The 21,820-nt window shown below is 32.0% G+C and overlaps 1 long non-coding RNA gene across 1 annotated transcript in view; it reads left to right on the top strand.

Moving 5' to 3' along the window:
* The first annotated feature begins 580 nt into the window (after positions 1-580).
* Positions 581-21,820, top strand: part of LOC117172947 — a 23,776-nt gene continuing 2,536 nt past the window's right edge. The window contains exons 1-4 of the long non-coding RNA XR_004467077.1: positions 581-998; positions 2,547-2,975; positions 3,212-3,313; positions 10,796-10,957. This is a non-coding gene — a long non-coding RNA (uncharacterized LOC117172947). The remainder of the gene's footprint in view (positions 999-2,546; positions 2,976-3,211; positions 3,314-10,795; positions 10,958-21,820) is intronic.

Genomic DNA, 21,820 nt, shown 5'->3' with positions numbered 1-21,820 from the left:
CTCACGGTTGTGAGACGTGGTTGTGGCTGAAATTTTACCGCGATTTCGCTGGAAGCGGGTGCAATTTTTCAGATTAGCACCCGCTCCCGGCGAAATCCTGCACCGAAATAATTTTTTTATTTATTCTTTAAAGCCTTACGGACTTATATCTTCAAAAAACAATGTACATGTTTGAAAAAGTAAAATTATTAACAACATATAAATAGATTGTATAAAAACAGTGAACTTTGGATACCTAAGGATCCAGAAGCCCGCCCGGTTTTTTGAATGTACAGCTATACACTTCAATGAAGCAAACATCTGTACTGCGTCATTATTAATCGAACGTTTTTATATGGATCTATTAACAGAAAATTATTATGTTTTTTTTACATTTTGTTCGTTTTCGTAGGTACAGTAATACGGAAGATAATTTTTTTCCTTGAAAACTACTTTATTGTCACGTTTATGAAAATAATTAATTTGTCGAAAAAGATGTAAGTTCTGAAGGCTTTCAAGAATAAATAAAAAAAAAACATCGAAATTTTCTAGTCAAATTTGACAATACAAGAGCTTCTCAAAGTTAACCTATCTACTCCAAGCGCATTATTTCGTTGCTTTTCGGCAAATAAGAGATGACAGTTTCTCACCAAATTTTTGCACAATAACAGCTAAGCATGCAATCAACGCAAAAATAAAGACACATTGACATGCACTGAACGGTTTTTTAAAACCATTTTCCTTCTCTAAGATATTCACGCCGAAAGCGACCGGCCTACATGAAAAAATTATAGAGTATTTGCTGTGCTTGTGTTAATTTCTGTAGGGTTTTGGGTGTTGAAAAATCGATTTTTTACTTACATTTTCTATCATTATAATGTTTTAAAACGAAGCGAAAAACTGATTTTTGACTTCAAAATTCGCCCTTTCCTGAAAAATCAATATTTTTACGTCTATTTTCGTTCAATCCCAGGCAAAAACTATCTACTAATGAATGCCGTTGGATTTTTTTATTTCAGGTAAGCCCCACTTTCAGTTCACTCGTAGATTAGCTGTAACGCGCTTATTTATTACTCTTTTATCACGAAAAAATTATCATGTATTCTTGAAATATGTGGTAAATGAATGTTAAAACATTATGCACAAAATAAATAAACCTGTTTCTATGAAAAAATCGCTTTTTTTGTCACCCGAAAAGGTAAACCCCCTTAAAAAGATTTTTAAAAAGGGTAAAGTACACCATATTTCAAAGATTTAAAAATATTTAAAAGATTTTAAAATTTTTGAAAAAGTTTCACCAAATTTCAGAAGATTTCAAAGGATATCAATGATTTGAAATGAACAAAGAAAAATCTACCAAAAAAATCAAAGAAATATTTCACAAATATTTCATAGATTTTACAAAAAATTATAAGGATTTCAATATATTTTTCAAAGGTTTCAGAAAAGTTTAAAATATTTCAAAAGATTTTAACGAATTCAAAGAGGTTTCACAAATTTCAGGAATTTCAATTACTTTGCAAATATTTTAAAATATTTAAAATTATTTCCGAAAGACGACTTATATTTTCAAAAATGTAATAAATTGTTTATTAATGGCTCTGCTTTCTTTAAAAATTGTCGACCAATATAAATGTAATGGATCATTTTTTTACATGTACAACAAACAGTTATTTCATTAATTGATGTAAAAAGGAAGATCTGGAAAAACTTGATTTCTTCACCTGGAAAACCTGGAAAAATGCTTGAACTTTGTTCCTAAGAATCGCTGGACACCTTGATATTCATTAAATTATTTGAAACCAGAAGGATTTAATTTCATAATACTTCAACATAACTCGTGCATATAAATTTGAACGATTTAAATATTTAACTAAAGACTGTTTATGTTCTTGAAGTTCTGAATGTTAAAAAATTTCTTGTTGAAGCAATTTCTATCCCAAATTAATCAATTTTGAGAAATGTTGATCGGAAAATGAGAATTTCAAAATTCCTCAAGGAATAAGTCTCTGACTTGTAGATTTCTCCAAAGAATTTTAAAATTCTCGCGCATTTTCTCATATTTTCTTCTTTTTAAAATAACACGATGATTTATTCAATGGGGAAGTAGTATTTTTCCACTTATTCAATAGGGAAGTGGTATTTTATAATTTAGAAAAATAGCGCTTGCCTGCTAAGAAATCCTCGTGTTATTTCGGACTAGGAAATCTGCTAGGATTTTAAAATTTCTTGAGGGAATCTGCCACTTAAAAAAATATCCCTCGAAGAATTTGAAAATCCTCTTTTTTCAATCACCATCTCTTAAAATTTCTAAGACTACTTTTAACATTTTTCTATTATTATTAATAAGTGTTCTCGTATTGAAGACAATTATTATATAATATTTCAATGGTTACGAATACCTCAAATATGTCTGAATCTGTTGACGACATGCATTCTTTATAATCCTTATCAGAAAGTCCAAAATTGTGTGTTATCTCAAAGAAAGAAAATTTACATAAATTCTATTTACATTATCATTTTTCAAAGAAAATTATTACACTAAATTAATATGAAATATTTTCTAGCAAACGAAGACAAGAACGAGAATCAAGTGGTTGGGAATGGCGATACTAACATCCAGAAAAATGTTGAGGAAATCAATGAAGTATAGAATGACTATAACGAACAACATGAGATGGAAAAAAAACTCGAAATTAGGAACCCTAATGAATAAGCATTCTGAAGAGAAACCCAAAATTGAAAATGTGACATTTCGTTGTCTTCAAAAACAGATTCTTCGACAATGGATAAGAGGTCGTGAAAATGATCGGATCGATTGAAAAATCTTTTCAAAAATCATTAAAAAGATTCAAAAGAAGAATGACGAAGAAAGTGAATAAACGTATTCGAGGATTAGAGAAAACCATCGTTATCCGCGCAAATACACTAAAAATTGTTGAAACTAATAACCAAATGGCCATTTTACAAATCATATTCCATATGGAAGAGATTAGGTGAGTTTATCACCTTTGATCAGTAAATTGTTGACGATAAGCAAACACTGGGCGCACTTATAAGTACACTGTTAATTTAAAACATTATATAATCATGTGACCACCCCTGAAACTAAAATTGTTTATATTTTAAGGTATATTTGTCTTATCAAAATTAATCTTTTTCGTTTCTACGTTGCTTTATTCTAAAAACGATGTTTTGTGTATTTTATTTTAATTATTCTTTTTGTTTTTAGAAAATGATAATGACTGAGGCTATTCGTCGATGTGCAACAGTTAAAGAAGCACCTTCTGCAAGTTTAACCGGAGTCAAATTACTACGTAATTTTGCATGAGAGGTGCGATATATTTTCAGTTTTACTGATTTAATTTTTATCTAAACTCGAAGTATCTGAATATAAAATTAATTTTAAAAGGACTGTAGAATTTAATTGACACATATACCCAAATTATTTAACCTTTAAAATTTTAATCATATGATTTCTAGTTTTTCAAGCTTATAAAATAGTTAATTTGAAAGCACTTATGAATGCAGCTAAAACGTACAAACATGTATAATTTGGGGACCATAAGCGTTTTATCTAGCTTTTTAAAAAATGAATAGGGAGAAAGGGTCACCACTAGGGTGTCCTAAAAAACGCAATATTTTTTTTAAGATGCACCCCCTAAACTTGTTCTATTTAGAGAAAAAATAAATGCTAATTTTTATTATATTTTAAAAATAATTTTAAACAGTAGTCCTAAGGTCTTTGAGTGTCTTAAAATGAATAAAATGATTCATTAATGTTAATTTTCATAAATATAATAATTGTTTCCGAGAGAATACAACTGATGGTTACATACGAAAAGGAAAAAAATTGACTCAATCAAGCCAAAAATACTTCCCCTTGGCTTCAAAAACTACCTTTCATAGGGGTTAAAATATTATATCTTGAATTTAAAAAAATGTACCATATGCGTTATTCATTGGATTTCTTGGTACGTAAATGACTTAACGAGATACAGGAAAATTATCAATTATTTTTGACAGAAAAGTAACCATATAATAAAAAGAGGATCCTTCTTAATTTCAATAACATGTTGAACTGACGAAATTAAATTAAAGTATAGCATTTTCTTCCAATCACCAGAAATATATCGTTTTCAAACTTAACTATCATTTGAGAACTAAAAAAAATGCGAATCGAACCTGAAGTTAAATGTTTATTGAATATGCTATTAGTACTTATTTCTCGGCTGACAGTATTTTGAGAAATCTATTAAGGACCGATTTCACCAACTCTGATTAAATCGTTAATCATTGATTAACCTTATTTAATTAATACTTTGCGTTCCACCATTCTTTTAATCATGATTGGAGGAACATAATCACGGGTTACCTTAACCCGTGACCTCAAACTTTGGGAATCTTATCATATGCTAATATGGCGCCGAGTGTTCATGAAGAATTTCGTTCTAACCAATCAGAGTCGCCGTTACAACAGAAAGACCTAGAAACTAGACCTTATTACGAACAAAGTATATGATTAGCTAACCAGAGGTTGAAAATGCTGGGTAGAACGCATCGCTGGTTAACTCTGATTTAATCATTGATTAAAAAATAATCGTGATTAGTTAATCGTGTGTTTAATCAGAGTTGGTGAAATTGGCTCTAAGTTAACCATAAATATGAAAGTGCCACTTAAGTATAGTTTGTGCGAAAAAAATTAAATAAATGATGAAACATCCAAGTATTTTGAATAATTAACGTCGATATCTAGATGCCTTGTCGATCAAACAATAGGGTTCTGGGATAAGGTGAAACTTCCTGTGCGAAAAAAACGACGTTGTGTTAAAAAATTTACTTGAAAAACATAAAACCTAGAAAGACCTTAACAAGAAAAGCGAGCAAAGTTCAAGTACTTGTCAAGGGAAAAGAACGAACTTCCGCGGTAATTTGCATACCCTGTTCGACATAGCTCACAGTGACGCTCTTGTATGGATTAAGGTAGAAAAAACAAGTCAATTTTTAATTTCACAAAAAGAAAAGGATCGTAATGGAGTTATCGAGTAGGTGAATGATAGCTCAATAGAAAGTGTAAAGAAAGTCATGAAGCGTAAGGCATCTTTTGATATGTGATAATGAAGAAATGTATGGCGATGAAGAAAATGTTGATTTCCATAGAAAAGTTAGTAATTATCAGTTAAAATATTTAAAAAATTTACTTCTTTCATGGTTTTGGGAAACAGAAATCATTTTTTTCTTTAGGACCCTGACAGAGAACCAAAGGCACAAAAAAAGGTTCCAAAGATAGAACTAATCATTTTAGCTCTTTGTCTGACTTTAGACAGAGCTCAATTGTCTAATAGAATGTCAATGTACGTCGTTTCAAGTATAGCAGAGAGTTCAGGGTACAACATGGGTAATTTAAAATACTAGTTTTCTAAATAATATAATATATTATATAATAATATAATATATTTTCAAAAAAGTTTCATGATAAATTATTTTTAGATGATTTGAATTAAAGTAAAAGCACCATAGCAAAAGTTAGAAATGAAGAGCGAATGAAGTATGCTTCAGAATTAAAGGAAAATTTTGAATTAGAACAGAGATTACAATTGCACTAGGATGAAAAACGTGTTTTATTATACACTGAAAAAAAGTGAAACGATTGCCTGTTTTAGTATCTAGCATTGGTGAATTTCAAATATTAAGTGTGCCATAGATACACTCTTCTACCGGACTTGCTCAAGCTTCTTCTGTGGTAGAGCTTGTTGAGTCATGGGACATTGTTGACCGTATAGTAGGATTACGCTTCGATACATGCAGTGTTAACACTGGTAAAGTTTAGAGGACATATGCGTACATTCGAAACAGCGCTTTGAAAAAGATTTGCTGTACTTCGGCTACAGACATCATATCCCTGAAATAATGATCGAAAGTGTATGCCAAGAATGCCGTGGTCCAACATCTGGACCAGACTCTTCATCACTTAAAAAGTTTAGTGAAGCGTGGAAACTTTGGATAAGAGAAGATTCGAAATTGGTATAAACGACAAGCGAATACCTTCGAAACTGCGATCAGGATAAGAAGACCTAATTAAATTGGCAAATTCGCAGTTAAAACAAAATTATCAACCCCGTCATGACTACCGCGAATTACTTGAACTCGCCATAATTTTTTTTAAGAGATGTTCCAGTTTGGGGTTTTCATTTTATGGCTCCAGGACCAATGCATCATGCGCGGTAGATGGCAATTGCCATTTACTGCCTGAAAATTTTGATGTTTCAAAATCAGTATACGTTAACATCTACCGAAACCCAAGCCGGTTTATTAAGGAATTGCGCTTCTTTTGTGATCAAAATTCACATACGATTTTGGTTTGAGGCTCCTTTGTCGGTTGCTGCGGGCATACAATGACTTACATTTAATTAAAAAATTGGTGGGTTACAAGTCCATCAATGCCAAAATATCAAAAGTCGCATGTGAAAAGTTTGAAGGACACTTGTGGTGTCTTTCAGAAGAACTTGTCTTATATATTATTCATAATTGGAAACAAATGATCTTGGTGTGATGAATATAATATTTTAACCTCTATGAAGGGTTGTTTTTTACTATAAGAGGTAGTATTTTTTATCAAATTGGGTCAAAATTTTTTCTGAGCGTATAGTACCAACTGTTGCATTCCTTGGGAAACAAATATTATATTTACGAAAAGTAACAATAACTAATCATTTGAATCATTTTGTGATACTTTAAGGCTCCAGGACCACTGTTTCCAATTATTTTAAAAAGAAAAGAAAAATATTTTTTTTACACCAAATAGAACAAGTTTAGGGGGCGCATCATTAAAAAAGAACGTTGCGTTTTTCAGGACACTCTAGTGGCCACCCACCCGGGAAAATCGAGAGAACCAGGAGAAACTTCCACGGGAAGAAAACCGGGAGAGAAATTTCACAACGGGAGATTTCCCGTATGTTTCATAACTTAGGCAATTCGCAATTTTTGAAAGTTTCCGATTTGAAAGTATATAATTTTCAAAGTATTTAGAATAATTAAACTTTAAACGTTCACAATGTTTCTCGAAATATTTAAAATTCTGCAATTTTGAACGGTGAAAATGACAATGATTTTTTGTTTGGCAGAAATCACATCTTTTAGTTAAAAAACTCTTTCCAGGCTTTTTAAATGTCACTTATTAGAAATATATTTAACATCTTAAAAATGTTTACTATTTTAATTTAAAATTATAGTTTTTTATGTGCAATTCTAAAACCAGTTTATTTTTAAAACTTTGAAACTAAAGTTTTTTCTTAAATTAATTTTTGGAGGTTTCGAATTTTAAAATTCACAATATTGTAGTAAATTTAGAATAGATTGAATGTGATTAAAGATAAATTGGCAAATTAAAGGTAAATTGATTGAATTAATAAAAATGTATTCTATTAAATTAAGCCATTTAGAATTAAAAAGTTTAAAATTGTAGAGTTTCAAAACATGAAATCATATTATAGCAATATTGTTTTGTATTTTTTATTTTAATTTTTAATATATGACCTTAAAATCGACCAATTTTTAGTTTAAGGTTTAAACAAATAAATAATTTAAACTCAAAGAACCGTTTGATAATAAATATCGTTGAATATCTTTTATATTCTAACATAAATCGTCAAAGTAAAAATTTTCTTGCATTTAGAAAGTTCTTCTCAATTTATTACCGCTATTTATTTTCATTTGGTAAGTTATGCATTTGGTAAAAAAAAATAAAACTTACTCCTTAAAATCTGTGAATGAACCGCTGCGAAATTCGCTAATTTTTAGTACTTCAAAACTTTCCGCATAACTTTTTATAGCCTTGTAGTAAAGCAATTTTTTACACTAATAGAAAAAGTCATGCTTTTGAACATTTTTAATACGTTTAGGAATAAAATTCATAACTCTTTTAGCGATTTTATTTAATCAGTTATGAATATTTAAGTGTCCTGGATTAGGATAAATTTTTGACAAAGCTGCCTAAACCGGGACGAGATATCGCTGACTCTCTCAGTTTCGGACACTTAAATCTGATTTCCCTTACTGGGACGGCCACTTTCGCCGTATTATTTATTAAATGTGGCAGTATTTTGTTATAGTGACATATTAAAAATATTATTTATGAGCTCCACGCTTGCCGTTGAATCGTTTATTAATTCTAAAAAAGAAATTATAAGTATTTTATTGCTACCTGCAATTCGAACCTCAAATGTTGCCAACTGCTTAGGTAACTAAATAAATAGTCACTTCTAAATTTAATCCTTTGATAAAAATGAGTAAGTATGCATTAAAATTAAAAATTATAGATTAATAGTAATAACATTAAAATCGTAAATTTACTTGAAAATTCAACAGATTGGTTGGAATTTTTTTCTTTCTTGACTGAAAAATCTTTTTTGATAAATACTTCAACTAATTTTGTTGAAAATTTATCTTTTTGGTTTGAAAATTTGTCACTTAAATTATAAACTTCATCTTTCATGAGAAGAAATACAACTTTTTGATTGAAAAATAATCTGTTTATGTTAAGGCTTCAACAATTGTATTTAAAATTCGTTTTTTTTTTAATTAATTAAACTGCTTTTAATTTGTGACTAAAATCTTTCTTGGTTGACATATAAACTAATATATTATTTGATCAGAATGCACCTTTTTGCTCGAAAGTTGAAATACTCGGGAAAACATGATACCACTTTGTAACAAGTTCATCATTTTATTCGAAAAGTCGACTGTTTGGTTGTCAATTAACTTTTTTGTTAAAAATTCATATTTTCGAGTTAACAATATAACCTGCTAGTAGAAAACTCTAGTTTTGGCTCGAAATTGCAAGAATTTGGTAGAAAATTAGTGTATTTGGTTGAAAATTAACTTTTTTGTTAAAAATTCATATTTTTTTGTCCGAAAATTATATTATTCTGGTGGAGAATTCAAGAATTTGTTTGAAATATTTTTTTTCAATGAAAAATCCTCCTTAGTTGAGAATTCATCTTTTATGGTAGAAATTGTATCTTGTTTCCTTACAAGTTGAACTATGCAGGTGAAAATTCCTCTTTTTTTTAATGAATTCCATGTTTTTAATTTATAATTCAAACATTTTTTGCTTAAAATATAAACTATTTTATTTTTTAATGAGAATTCATGTTTTTGGTAGAAAGTTAGTATTTTTTATTTTAAAATTCAACAGTTTGTTAGGAAATTGAAGTATTAGATTGAGAATTAACTTTTTTTGAAAATGTATATTTTCGGCTTCAAAATTTTTATTTCTACAATCCAAAATTAACATAAAGCAAGAAAAATTATAACTTAATTTATTGGGATAATAATTTATAGTTATACGTTTTTATTTATACATTATCCAAAAGATGAAAAATAAAAAGTTACGTTTCAAGCAAAATGATAACATGAAGATATGAATTTTATTGAAAAATAAAGAAAAATAAATGTCTTATGATTAAAAATAATCTATTCTTCTTTCTTAATGTATTTTATAATTGTAAGTAAATTATACCATTTTATTTTTATAAACCCCATTGGATTATTATTCTTATCCCACTAATGGGCGATCTAACTAGTTTCAAAAATATGCATTTATATTAATTAACTATATAATTAATAATGTATTTTTGTTCTAATTAATAAAATAATGTGCTAAACACTTTGTATAACGGTCTTTGTACCAAAAATTACATTTCACCATTTGAAAATTGTATTTATTTAGGTTAGCTTTTCGTAACTGTCCCAGTAATGGTCAGTTTTCCTTAATTCTAAAAGATGATTTAAAATTAAAAAATTAAAAATGGTGTTTAAATTGATAAAAGATGAAAACAAAACTATCTGAAATTAATATATCAGTAAATGGATAATTTCAGCAATTTGAAATAGTTACAATGTCCGAATTCTGAATTTTCATGATAAACGCTCATTTTTTCCTTTCATAGGTTTTAATTTTGTATGACACAAGTTTTCAATAACAGTGTAAAAACAATTAAAATTCTACAATTCCAGAAGCTTTATTTCCGAAAGGTTCAATTTAGTTTTTAATATTAAATTGTGAAATTATAATCGCTTTGCATTCAAAATTATTCAAATTCAAAAATTTTCAATCTTTAATTATTTATTTTGGATGGTTCTTAATTGCGAAAAATACAATTGCAATTCCTCTGAATTCTAAATGACCCAATTTTCAATATTCGTATCCAAAAATATGCCTTTTTTAAACTTTTTGACATAGTCCTATTTTCGAAATTTTAATCTAAAATCATAATTTTGTTTTAATTTCAGACGTTTGCAATTCGAAGTTGTTAATTATTGTTTCAAAAAATTTTTAAAACCTTATATTAAAAAATTGGTTAACTAATGGATTTTTATATTTTTATGTCATTAGGAAATAGAAATAGTGGCATAGACCCGCGATTCACGCGCATGCATTCACTGTTAGTAGTATATAATGTGTAGTAGGCATCTCCATATTTTCCTTTATGACAAACAAAAATTTTCTTATGCTACTTATTATGATACAAAGTCAATCGATTTCTTACGAAAAGATTGCAGTGTTTATCGACTTTGCAATAGGAAATATATGTGAAAAAACTGTGGGTTTTGCAAAAAAATGTTACTTTTTTTTCTAAACCGGGAGAAGTACCGAATATGGGGACTATATTATAATAATATGTAATTTCTAATGATTTGGTTAAAATTACTGAGTTTAACTGGCAATAACAAAATTTATTAAAATTGTTGACCGGATCTCTGGAAAAAAAGAACATAAGGTCACTCATACCTCTTTTTTCTCCAAACATTCCAGACGTGATTCTCGATTAATTTAACGAAACGACATCTAAACCTTATCAGATTCTGAAGGAATTAAGTCATTGGCTATCAGAAGCAGAGATCGTGAATGGGCAGGAAGAAAAAAAAATGAAAACGCGTAATTAAGAAATAAGGACTTTTTAATAAAATACTTAAGGTATTATATTAAATTTTACTGTGTACTTTAAATTTTTAGTTAATATAATTTTTTTTTTCAAAGTATAATTATTAGTCTTGAACTTTCTTCTATTTTCTTATAATTATTAAAAGTTTAGCTTAATTCATAGTATACAGTTTAAGGTTTTAATGCAAACAGAATCCATAGATCGAGATGAATAAATTTTTTAGTGAAATCTACAAAACTAGCTTGTTAAAATAAAATTTTTCTGAAAATCATGCGGTTTTTGGCTTAAAATTTTCATTTGAGTTTGTTTTTTTGGATTTTGAAAATGCTCTAACTCTGATAATTTTCTTTTTATAAAAAAAGGTCAGAAGGATTAATTTTTTAAGTTTTGAAGGACTATGAACAACCGTACATAGAATTTTCACATCTCGAAAAAAGGTGGTTTCAAAAATTTTTTGTACGATCATATTTTGAATTTTCAACTTTTTGACCAAATTGAAAAAGATGTTGTAGAACTTTTAGAAAGCAACGTTTTTCTTTTCAAGACTTTTTTTCGTATCATGCGTTGTTTGGCTTAAATTGTTCATTTTAGTTTGTTTTTCTGGACTTTGAAAATGCTATAACTCTAGTTATTTTTGATTTTTCAAAAAAAGTCATTAGGATAAATTGTTAAATTTTTTGAATTATATGAATGACCGTACAGAGAGTTTTTGAATTTTTAAAAAAGTGATCTCAAAAATATTCAAAATGTGCCCACTTTTTCAATTTCCATCCAAAATGGCTGGATAACGAAATTTACCTTTAGTTTAGGACACTAAAGGAGTGTGCCAAAGGGCAATCTAATAGATAAATTTTTTCAAAAGTTATCGTGTTCACAGATAGACAGATAGACAGACATACATGCAGACATACATACAGACATACAGACAGACACATTCGTAAAAACCTGTTTTTCGGATTCAAGGGATCTCAAAACGTGGCCATTTGACAAAAACTGGGGGGGTCAAATTTTACACAAATCTAATACCTTCTCTGATGAGAATGTAAAAACCATTGCCATTTCTGAAAACTATGCTCATAGGTCTGTGCTAGGACCATTCTTGGTCCGCATGTTGGGTTGATAGTCGGCAAAAATCTCGGCCCAGCATAATGAGTTTGCGGTTTAAATGGGCCGACATACGGCCAACCTTCGACCAACATACAGCCAACATACGTCCAACACACGGCGAAAAATTCACTCGTGGTTATTTAAAAATTAAGAAATTTCAAAACAAATATTTGTAAATTTAAAATATTTCGGAATTTAAACTTTTGAAGCTAAAGAACTTTACTTTTAGAGCATTAAAAAGTAACCGATTTTAGAATTTTGTATTAAATACTATAATTTTGATTTTAAATTATAGAAATGTTAAAGATAATGCAAAATATTCAAAGGTATCATATTATGTAATATTAAATAAAATTAAAAGTGATTGAATAGATTTTATTATTAAGAAATAAAATTAGGTTACAAAAAGAGATGCAATGTCATTTTTAGCCGTCAAAATTTCATAATTTCAAATATTGTTACACTTTAAAGTTTAATGATTCTAAAAACTTTAAGAATCATATGCTTACTTGAGATAGTTCAAAATATTAAGCAATTCCAAACTTTGTATGAAAATGAAATTGAATTATTCTTAAATGATAATCGCGTAGCTAAGCCGTTGAAATCAATAATTTTTAAATTGTTCATTATGATTTTTGAAATTTATCATTTAGATTTAAAGTACCAAAGTAATAATTTGAAAACGAATTATAAACAAGCGGAAAAACCTTAATAACCTAAATAACCTTAAAACCCTAATAAACTGCTAAATTAACAGGACAGATAAAGCCACCAGGCAACAAATGCGTGAAAAATGAGCGAAAAAATTCCAGGTTTAACGTGAACAAAGTGAATAAATAAATTTTAGATTATCATATGCAATCTTTTAAAATCTTTCAAATTTTAATATTCTTCTAATTTTTCTCCATTTCGCCATTTTTCTAATCTTAAGTATGGCTAAGGTGTCGCATACAATATGCGTTCATCTGTTTTCAAAGATATCCTGTATAGCAACGGGATAAAACGTAATGCATCATGAATTGCGAATCATCCGCAAATTAAAAAATTTCGTGATTTAAATAATTTCCGTAGAAAAATGTGCAATGAATATTTTTCGCGAGTGTAATAAAGAAGGCAGTTAATAAATTCATTAAGGTTCAACAACATTCGTTCCATATTTTTTCCTAAAATCTACATCGGAGTTAAGATTCAACCGTTCAGTTTTTCAATTATATGGAAAAAGATGTACATAAGAAGTTTATATTCTTCTTATTATTTTCTATATGTAGGTAAGAGATCCAGTAATCTTTTTACATAAAAAGTTATCACTTTAAAGTTTACGTTATTCCTACAAAAGCAACAACTACTATCATACTAATTATTACTAAAGTTCTACATTATTCTTTAGTTCTTAAGTTCATAATATTCTAGGTTAATGAGCTAATATTATTAACGCAAATTTCATATTTAAATAAGTTTGAATTTGTAATTGTATGAATTAAGCTTTTGGTCATGACCACTTAAAGTTAGTTCAGTATTTCTCCTTTTATAAATAAAAGGAGTGTAAAAGCAAACGAAAGTTTAGTTTATGGCAGTTATTGTCAACGCGGCAACCTAAAAGACCCGGCTATTCTTTAAGGTATTATACGGATAAAATTGTTTTCTGTAAATTTTTTTGAAATTAGGACAGCAGATTTATTAGAGCGTTATCCAAAGTTTGGTCGAGTTAGAGAAGGGCTGACCATTTAGAAGTTGAGATAAGTAAAATCCAAAATCGCATCTTATACACGTAAGGCCTATCTCAAAGTATTAAAAATGTAACATATTTTAGCATAACGCCTAAACGGTTCTGACAATTTTTTTCAAATTCTGCGACACGGTAGTAGGATGCATTACAGAGATTCTGTGAAAATTTCAGAATTTTTATCCATTTCGTTTATGAAGTAGAGCCCTCAAAATATGAAAGAACAGAGAGGCCCGATAGGTTAGACCCTCCCACACGCATTCAGTTGATCGACGTGAAGTTAGAGCGTCTTCAATTGTTCTTCTCATGGATAGCGCTTTTTCTGAATTCATCCGTATAATTAAACGATTAAACGAACTTACCTGTAAGTGAAGTTGAATCGTAATTATACGAAGAACCTCGTTCGAAGAGATTATAACTTGTAATACCATTTTGGACTACATGAAAGTCACACCTTTAGCGCTATAGGAAGAAAAAGTCACGTGATCCCCTCCCTTAACCATAATCCTCATTCATTTAGAGCTTTTTTCCTGAAATTTCTATCGTTCGAAGAGATTGTAATCTCTTCGAACGAGGTTCTTCGTATAATTACGATTGAACTTCACTTAGAGGTAAGTTCGTTTAATCGTTTAATTATACTTCATTACCTCGTTCTCGAGATCATAACTTGTAGATGTTTAGAGACACCAGAAAGGACCCCGCACTAAATGTATGGGAAAATGGCTTTCGGCGGATTTAGCTGAATCTTTGTAATTTTTAAGGTTATAAGTGCCGGATGAAATATCCGTAAAGTGAATAAAACGAATTACAACAGATTTTGTTACAAAAGCGATGTCAACATAGAAATCACGGTTCAGATCGTGGTCTGTCATAATTTCGACTACACCGTTGACTCATATAGCGCGCTTCTCAAAACGAGCAAACGCTAAGCGCACGAGATTTTAACTTGACTAATTCATCACTTTTTTAAAGGCAGAAATGGTACCCAAAGTAACATTAGTAACTAGTGCGTACATTCCGATAATTACATTGTACTGTTCTCAAGAGTGCCGAACGCTAAGCGCTCATGATCAGTGAATAGAACGAATTACAATAGATTTAGTTACAAAAGCGATGTTAACATAGAAATCACGGTTCAGATCGTGGTCTGCCATATTTTCGCCTACACCGTTGACTCATAGCGCGCTTCTCAAAACGATCAAATGCTAAGCGCCCAAAATTTTAACTTGACTAATTAATCACTTCTTTAAAGGCAGAAATGGTACCCAAAGTAACATTAGTAACTAGTGCGCACATTCCGATAATAACAGTGTATCCTTCGTAAGAGGGCCGAACGCTAAGCATCCATGATCAGCGAATAGAACCAATCCCAGTAGCTTTTGCGAAATATTAAACTATTTCTGGCTCTTGATTCGGGTTCGCTTGTTCATCTCTATTAGCAGCGTTTAGAATTTTTTGTAGCAAGGAAGTTTGAGGATACTTTGCGTGTTACTAGTGACGTGCATAAGCCAGAAACCATAAAACGCTTGCAATATGTGCGCAAATGCCAAGAGTTCTGGCCCCTGACTTACATGTGCAGTAATAACCGAGAAGCGTTTCATTATTGTCGGGTCCTATGTCATCGATCTCATTGAACGCTATCCACAGCTGATACCTTGTCGCATTTCTGAAACGAGAAAATACTCGTACTCTGATCAAACCAGGTTCATTAAGTCGCGTATCTAGTTGAAACTCCTCATTTTTTTCTCGTTGCAGCTTGTCTTGAACATAAGATGGGTCAAGTTCTACTTGATACACGCCAATTGTTATGTCGCGTATTTCTTCCAATGTAAGGCGAGGAAATTGTGGTACTTGAAGTTCATGCAGGCGATTCCAATCTGCATTTCCGTAGCGCATATTGTCCACTTGGACGCGCGCTTGCACAATATTTGGCTCACGAGCTCTCGCTATATATTCTCTTGCAAGCTCTGCTGTAGCGCCTTGCATCTCGATAACAGGATGGTATCGATTAATTATGGCACCAGCAATACGAAAGAAATCCCTTAGATTGTGTACATGAGCCATCGGAATGGTTTTCTCGAAGAACTTGAAAATGGACATTATGTGGTCATTTCTGGATTCCACTATCCATCTAGATTTCGTTATTAGACGAGCTTCGTTTACTTCTTCCGTTACGAATTGACTCTGTCCTTATTGGAGAAATGGTGATATCTTGGACACAATTCCTAAGCATTCTAAAAGTGGTTGGGCATCTCTATATCCACGGTCCTCTATAAAAATATCACCAATATCGAAAAATTCTCTCATACCTTCCACATCTCTTTCAAATTCGTTAATGAGCATTTGTACGTCATTGTTTCGCGAGTCAGACTGCCAAGGCTTGTATAATAATACGATGCAAATAAGTCGACCTCTGGATTACCAAACTTCGCGACAATTTCCTGAAAGGCTAAGTTTGAAATCTCCCATTCTGTATCTATATTTTTGATTCGCAATAACGGGTCAGCTCTTATATTTTCAGCGGTCGAGATATAAGATGCAAAAAGGCAATTATTTCGCCTTTCTGCCCATTCCCAAATTTCGCTACTCAGGGTCTTGAAATGCTCGTACTTTACGCCCCCCATCCGATTAACATAAGAGACTGCGCTAGTGTTATCTATTCTTATCATTATTTCGTAATTTCTTTCTCCGTTTGCCAAGGCTTCTAAAGCCAATTTCACCGTAAGTAACTCGAGTATATTAATGTGCAATTTTTTTTGAGTGACCGACCACAATCTGAATACATCCTTCCCTTTACACCAGGCCCCCCAACCGGATGTAGATGCATCTGTAAAAATTTCCATATCGTAACTCCCGGTACGAATTGGATTATAAGTCGAATCTATATTATTGAGCCACCAGTCTATGTCTTTATGAATCGAGTAAGGGATTTTCATGACAGAATCTTAATCCCCTTTTGTCAAATTTAAGGCTAAGATTTTCCCTCTCTCCAAAATTTTTGTATGAGCCCAACCGAATCCTACTCCGGGGCATGCTGCAACTAAATTCCCGATCAATTGTGCGAAGTTTCTAATTTTTGTGCTTCGTTGTTTTTTGACTTTGAGTAAAGACTTTTTAATTTTTTCCCTTTTTTCTATCGGGAGTTGCACAGTTAATTTGTTCGAATTCAATAAAAACCCTAAAAATGTAAAAACTTTTCGCGCCTCTGATTGGTATTTTTCGTAATTTATGACAAAAACTAAGGACTCTAGTGCTCCTAATGAGTATTTTACATTCTTTTCGCATTCTTTGTAGGAATTACCTATCAAAAGGAAATCATCTAAGTAATTAACTGAAACAAATACTTTTTCTCTGAGTATCGATAAAACAGATTTCATTATTTTTGTGAATTTGTAAGGGCACAAGGATCGTCCGAAGGGGAGACATACGAATTCAAAAAGTTGGTCTTCAAAACTGAATCTGAAATATTTTCTGGAATTTTCGTGAATCGGCACCGAGAAATACGCATCTTTTAAATCGATCGTGCACATAAAGGTTTCAAGTGTCAACATTTTTACCGCTGTTCTAAGATCCTCGAGCTTAAAGTGTTCCGTGGTAATAAACATATTTAACTCTTTTAAATTAATGATAAAACGATTTGTACCGTCTGACTTTCTTACGAGGAAGAACGGAGAAAGAAATTGATCTTGAACCGAATGACATTTGCAAATAGCTTTTTTCTTTAACAATTTTCCAATCTCTTTTTCCATCGACGCCCTTTCTTTTGTTGAAAGATCTTTAATTTTAGGAGGAACTGATTAGTTGAAATTTCGTGCCACTGTGTTACGAAACGTTTTAAATTTCATGCTACTGTACCTACATTTAATACTTCTTGTTGGGAGTTCCTCTCTTGGTTTGGCTTTGGTAGGGTTAAAGTCCGAGATTGTAAACTCGGTTCGAGTACCTTCCTCTCGATGGTTGTCGTCTCGCTTGTCCTCTCGATTGCAAGTGCCAGTTTTTGCTTTTTTGGCATTTCCCAGTTTTATTCTCTTTGATGACATTATTGACGGGTTTGGTAAGGCCTGGTTGAATAAACGCAATCCTGGCTTCCGTAAGTTGGTGATGTAGTCCCACCATTAATCTCCCGTCGTCACTTAACTGCTCGATGACTTCCCGCACATCGAAATCGCCTGTGGGGTGAGTCAACACGGTGGAGAGTGTGGTACCTAAGGCGACTACCGCGGAAGCCAGTCTTTTCTGGTATCCCACGAAATATTCATCTCTCTTTTGTCCCGACTCAGAGAGGGTAAATTTAATTTCTGCATTGCAGGCTGGTGTTTCCAATATACCGGAGTCCGGGTACTTTTCAAAAATTATTCTGCGAGATCTTGGTCGAGGCCTTTTTCTTTAATAGCCATCCACCTCTCCATTAAGCTGGGGTGGATGACCACCTTTGCCCTAAGGCATTTATCGGGGTCGTCGCCCAAGGCGTCGAGGATTTCGTCGTCTAATTCAACGTTTTCTTTATTTGTTTGTAAAATGACAGTTTCCCCATTTTCTTCGTTTTCCTGTATAATGGGTGCTTCCTCATTTTCAGAGTCCCACTGTGACGCAGTGCCACGGTCATTGTCTTCTAGGGACAATAGAAGAAAGGAAGAAGGATAATTTCTGTTTTTTTTTTATCATTTATTTATATATTTATTATCGATATCTTGCCTCTCGTGCAAGCTTATCGATTGACCTCTGGCTTGTCTTGCCTCTCGTGCAAGATCACCAGGTAGCTTTTGATTTAACTTGCCTCTCGTGCAAGTTCATCAATTTGAGGTTATGTCAATTCCTTTTTTTTGCTTTCTTTAAATTTACTTTTTATTTTATGTTCTGACTTTTTACTTACCATAATTTTGTCTTTTGCTGATGAACAGGGCTTGTAATCTACGGAGAAAGTCTTCCTCAGACTCGTCACCACGAGGTGCTGGGAGGTTAATTTCGAGGACTGTTGCACACTCATGAAACCTTTTAATCTTTTGCGATACGTCGTCTTGCTCGTCGCCGTCGTCCTCAAACACTTTTCTCTTCCTACTTTCGTTCATCTTTCGTTCGATAATTCGCGATTATTAACGAAAATGTACGCTTCAACTCTCACGAGGTTTTAACATTCACGCACACACAAAATGAATGAGGATTATGGTTAAGGTAGGGGATCACGTGACTTGTTCTTCCTATAGCGCTAAAGGTGTGACTTTCACGTAGTCCAAAATGGTACTACAAGTTATAATCTCGAGAACGAGGTAATGAAGTATAATACCTTAAAAGAGTTTTACAGAATCGTAACCATTCTGTGTGAGATACTTTTTTGGCGAAAACAATTTGTACCCCAATAAAAACCACCTTTATTCGCTAAAACTTTGAATAAATTATTAATCGGTTTGTGACGTGAATAACAGCGAGCTCTTGAAATTCAACGCAACGCTCCACATGATATACACGTGGGAATTCCTACCAGTGAAAAGAAGAGGTGTAACGGTCCGGACAACTTCCACCCAGCTTTTTTTGCTACACTAAAAAAATCTCTGCTATTCTGAATCTATCGAATGACAACCTGACAAAATTAGTCGAAACCATCTTTATAAAAATTGATCCTTGCGAGTGGAATCATCAACCTCTCAGTTAGGTCAATCAGTTATTAACAATTCCACTGAAATCCTGGATTATGACCCTGCACGACCTGGGAGACAGTGGCAGTCCATGGAAATAACTGCCGTTAGATGAAGTCTTAAGTTTTGCAGAACCACTTTCTCCTAATCCACTTCGCTCGGGAACATTTTTAACCCTAGGATGAGGATTACCTAGACCTCCAGGCTTCACATATCTGTTTTCCCTACAACTCTTAGTTTTATCTAAGGAACATTCTGATCTTCCAACCTTCACATACATTGCCCTGACATCTAACTGCTCGTACTTCATCAAAGCAATGTAAGTCTTCTGAATTGAAAGATTTAAGGGTGACAATAGCACAAGAATCTTCCAAGAAGAAATCTTCCAAGGAGGAAACTGGTCAGGAACTATCCAGTTCAGGATCTCCCCACAGTAAAGTCTGTCATTGTGTGTTCCTAGTACTGCAGCAAGAAATCCACCGTCTTCTAATTCTCGAGACCCACATGGAACGAAACGACGACATTGACTTTTTTCATATTTTATTCTTGCCTGTAAATGTTTCTACTAAATGTTTCTACTAAATGTTTCTATGTTGGACAAAGCCTGGTTTTTACCCCATCCTTGACGGACTGGGTTGCAGTCAAGTACACGATGGGGGGACCTACAGCTTAAGGTGGGTTCCGAACCACCAGAACCTCGGTAAAGGTACATTGAAAAATTTCCAGAGGTACCGGCTCAGGGATCGAACCGCGAACCTCTGAGGTGAAGTCCAAGTGTCTAACCAACTGAGCCACCGAGGCTCTTTTATTATTATTATTATTATTATTATTATTATTATTATTATTATTATTTGACGATTCTACATGGAACGAAATTTCAAGTGATTAATTCTCGGAAGCCCGTGCAAGGGTTCCGAGATCTTAGTCCTCGCGCCAAAGCGTGATAAAACCAAGGAGCAGTTCCCTGAATTAATCTCTCAAAATTTCTCTCCGTGTATATACTTATAGTATATTTGATTAAAGTAAAACTCAGAGAAATACCCTCTTGGTATGAGTATAAGGAAGTGAATAAGGAAGTTTCTTTTAATGTATGATAGAAGTATCGATTAAGTAAATTGGAAGTATAATCAAAGTATGAATCGCATTTTTCTTATGTATTTTAGATGTATGTCTTTGGTAAATGTAATATATAGCACAAATATACATAAAGTATATCATAAGTATGTGATAAGTATCTGTGAAGTATTTTACAAGCAAATTCATAGTTGTATAAAGTCAAAAGAAAGTATGTATTGTACATACATTTAGTCTTCTACATATATACTATAGACATTCCCCTAAAATTAGTATCATATCAACGATTTCAGTAGTTAATTAATCAACCATATTGCGAAATTTCTTTGGAAACTATTAAAATTTCACAAAAATTGACAATACCTCATTTTTTCCAATTTTCAATGATTCAAATTACGAATATGAAATCGGCAGCATTTATAATTTTAAAATAATAAATTTTTCCTGCATGAAGTTCCGAACAAGATTATTATCTCAATAAACAAAAAATCTCAGCACTAAACGATAATGAGGCCAGAAACGGCCGGAAAGAAGCATTAATATCAGGGAAAAAAATGCCTCGCGATGGAGTGTGAATTTAGTAAACCACTCTAACGAAAAACAAATGCCTGCCACTACACTGCGATCTGTCAAGGCGAACATAAATCCTTTTAAGCTGAATTATTTTAACTTTGATCGTTACATAACTATTGAAAATTATTATAATGGTCATGATTGTTAAGGTGATGTACACCTTAACATTTTATCGACTTTTGTGAAGCATCTTGAACGTTTGTTTACCCCCAAAAAACCAAGAGAGTTCAGACAAAGGGCATCTGGTCGTTTCTCAGACATTTTAAATTAATTTTTTATCGTTCCAAGGTCACAAAAACCATTTTTCCACAAGTTTCTCATTTAAGAAAAGGGTCTTACCTCCATTTGACCTTAAAAATTGACCTCAAGGTTAAAATTGATGGTACAGTTGAATGTCCCCCTCGCTCTTGGTGAACCTTTGTTCGAACCATTTCTTGGTAGATAAAGTATTTTAGAAGATATTTGAGATTATAGATTAAAATGGGTCACCGTGTATATTATAAATCATAATCTGGATGAAATACTTTTGGTTTTGAACATATATTTTGAATGTCTCAAGAAATGACATTTAAAGTATGTCTGAAGTATGGCTGAAGTACTAGGCAGTCTGATAAGTACCTGAAAATTCTAAGAGATGGCATTAGTATTCACTAATGTGAACCATTTTCGTCGAGCTTGATTCATCAAATGACGCCTGTCAAAACTTCAGCCATTTATGTTTACGCATTTACAAGTTACAGCACTGAGAAGCGACTAACCTCCGAGTTTTTTTAATATGGAAAAAT

This window comes from Belonocnema kinseyi, chromosome 1 (genome assembly GCF_010883055.1).
Source record: "Belonocnema kinseyi isolate 2016_QV_RU_SX_M_011 chromosome 1, B_treatae_v1, whole genome shotgun sequence".
NCBI lineage: Eukaryota > Metazoa > Arthropoda > Insecta > Hymenoptera > Cynipidae > Belonocnema > Belonocnema kinseyi.
This window is presented reverse-complemented; position numbering and strand designations above follow the sequence as displayed.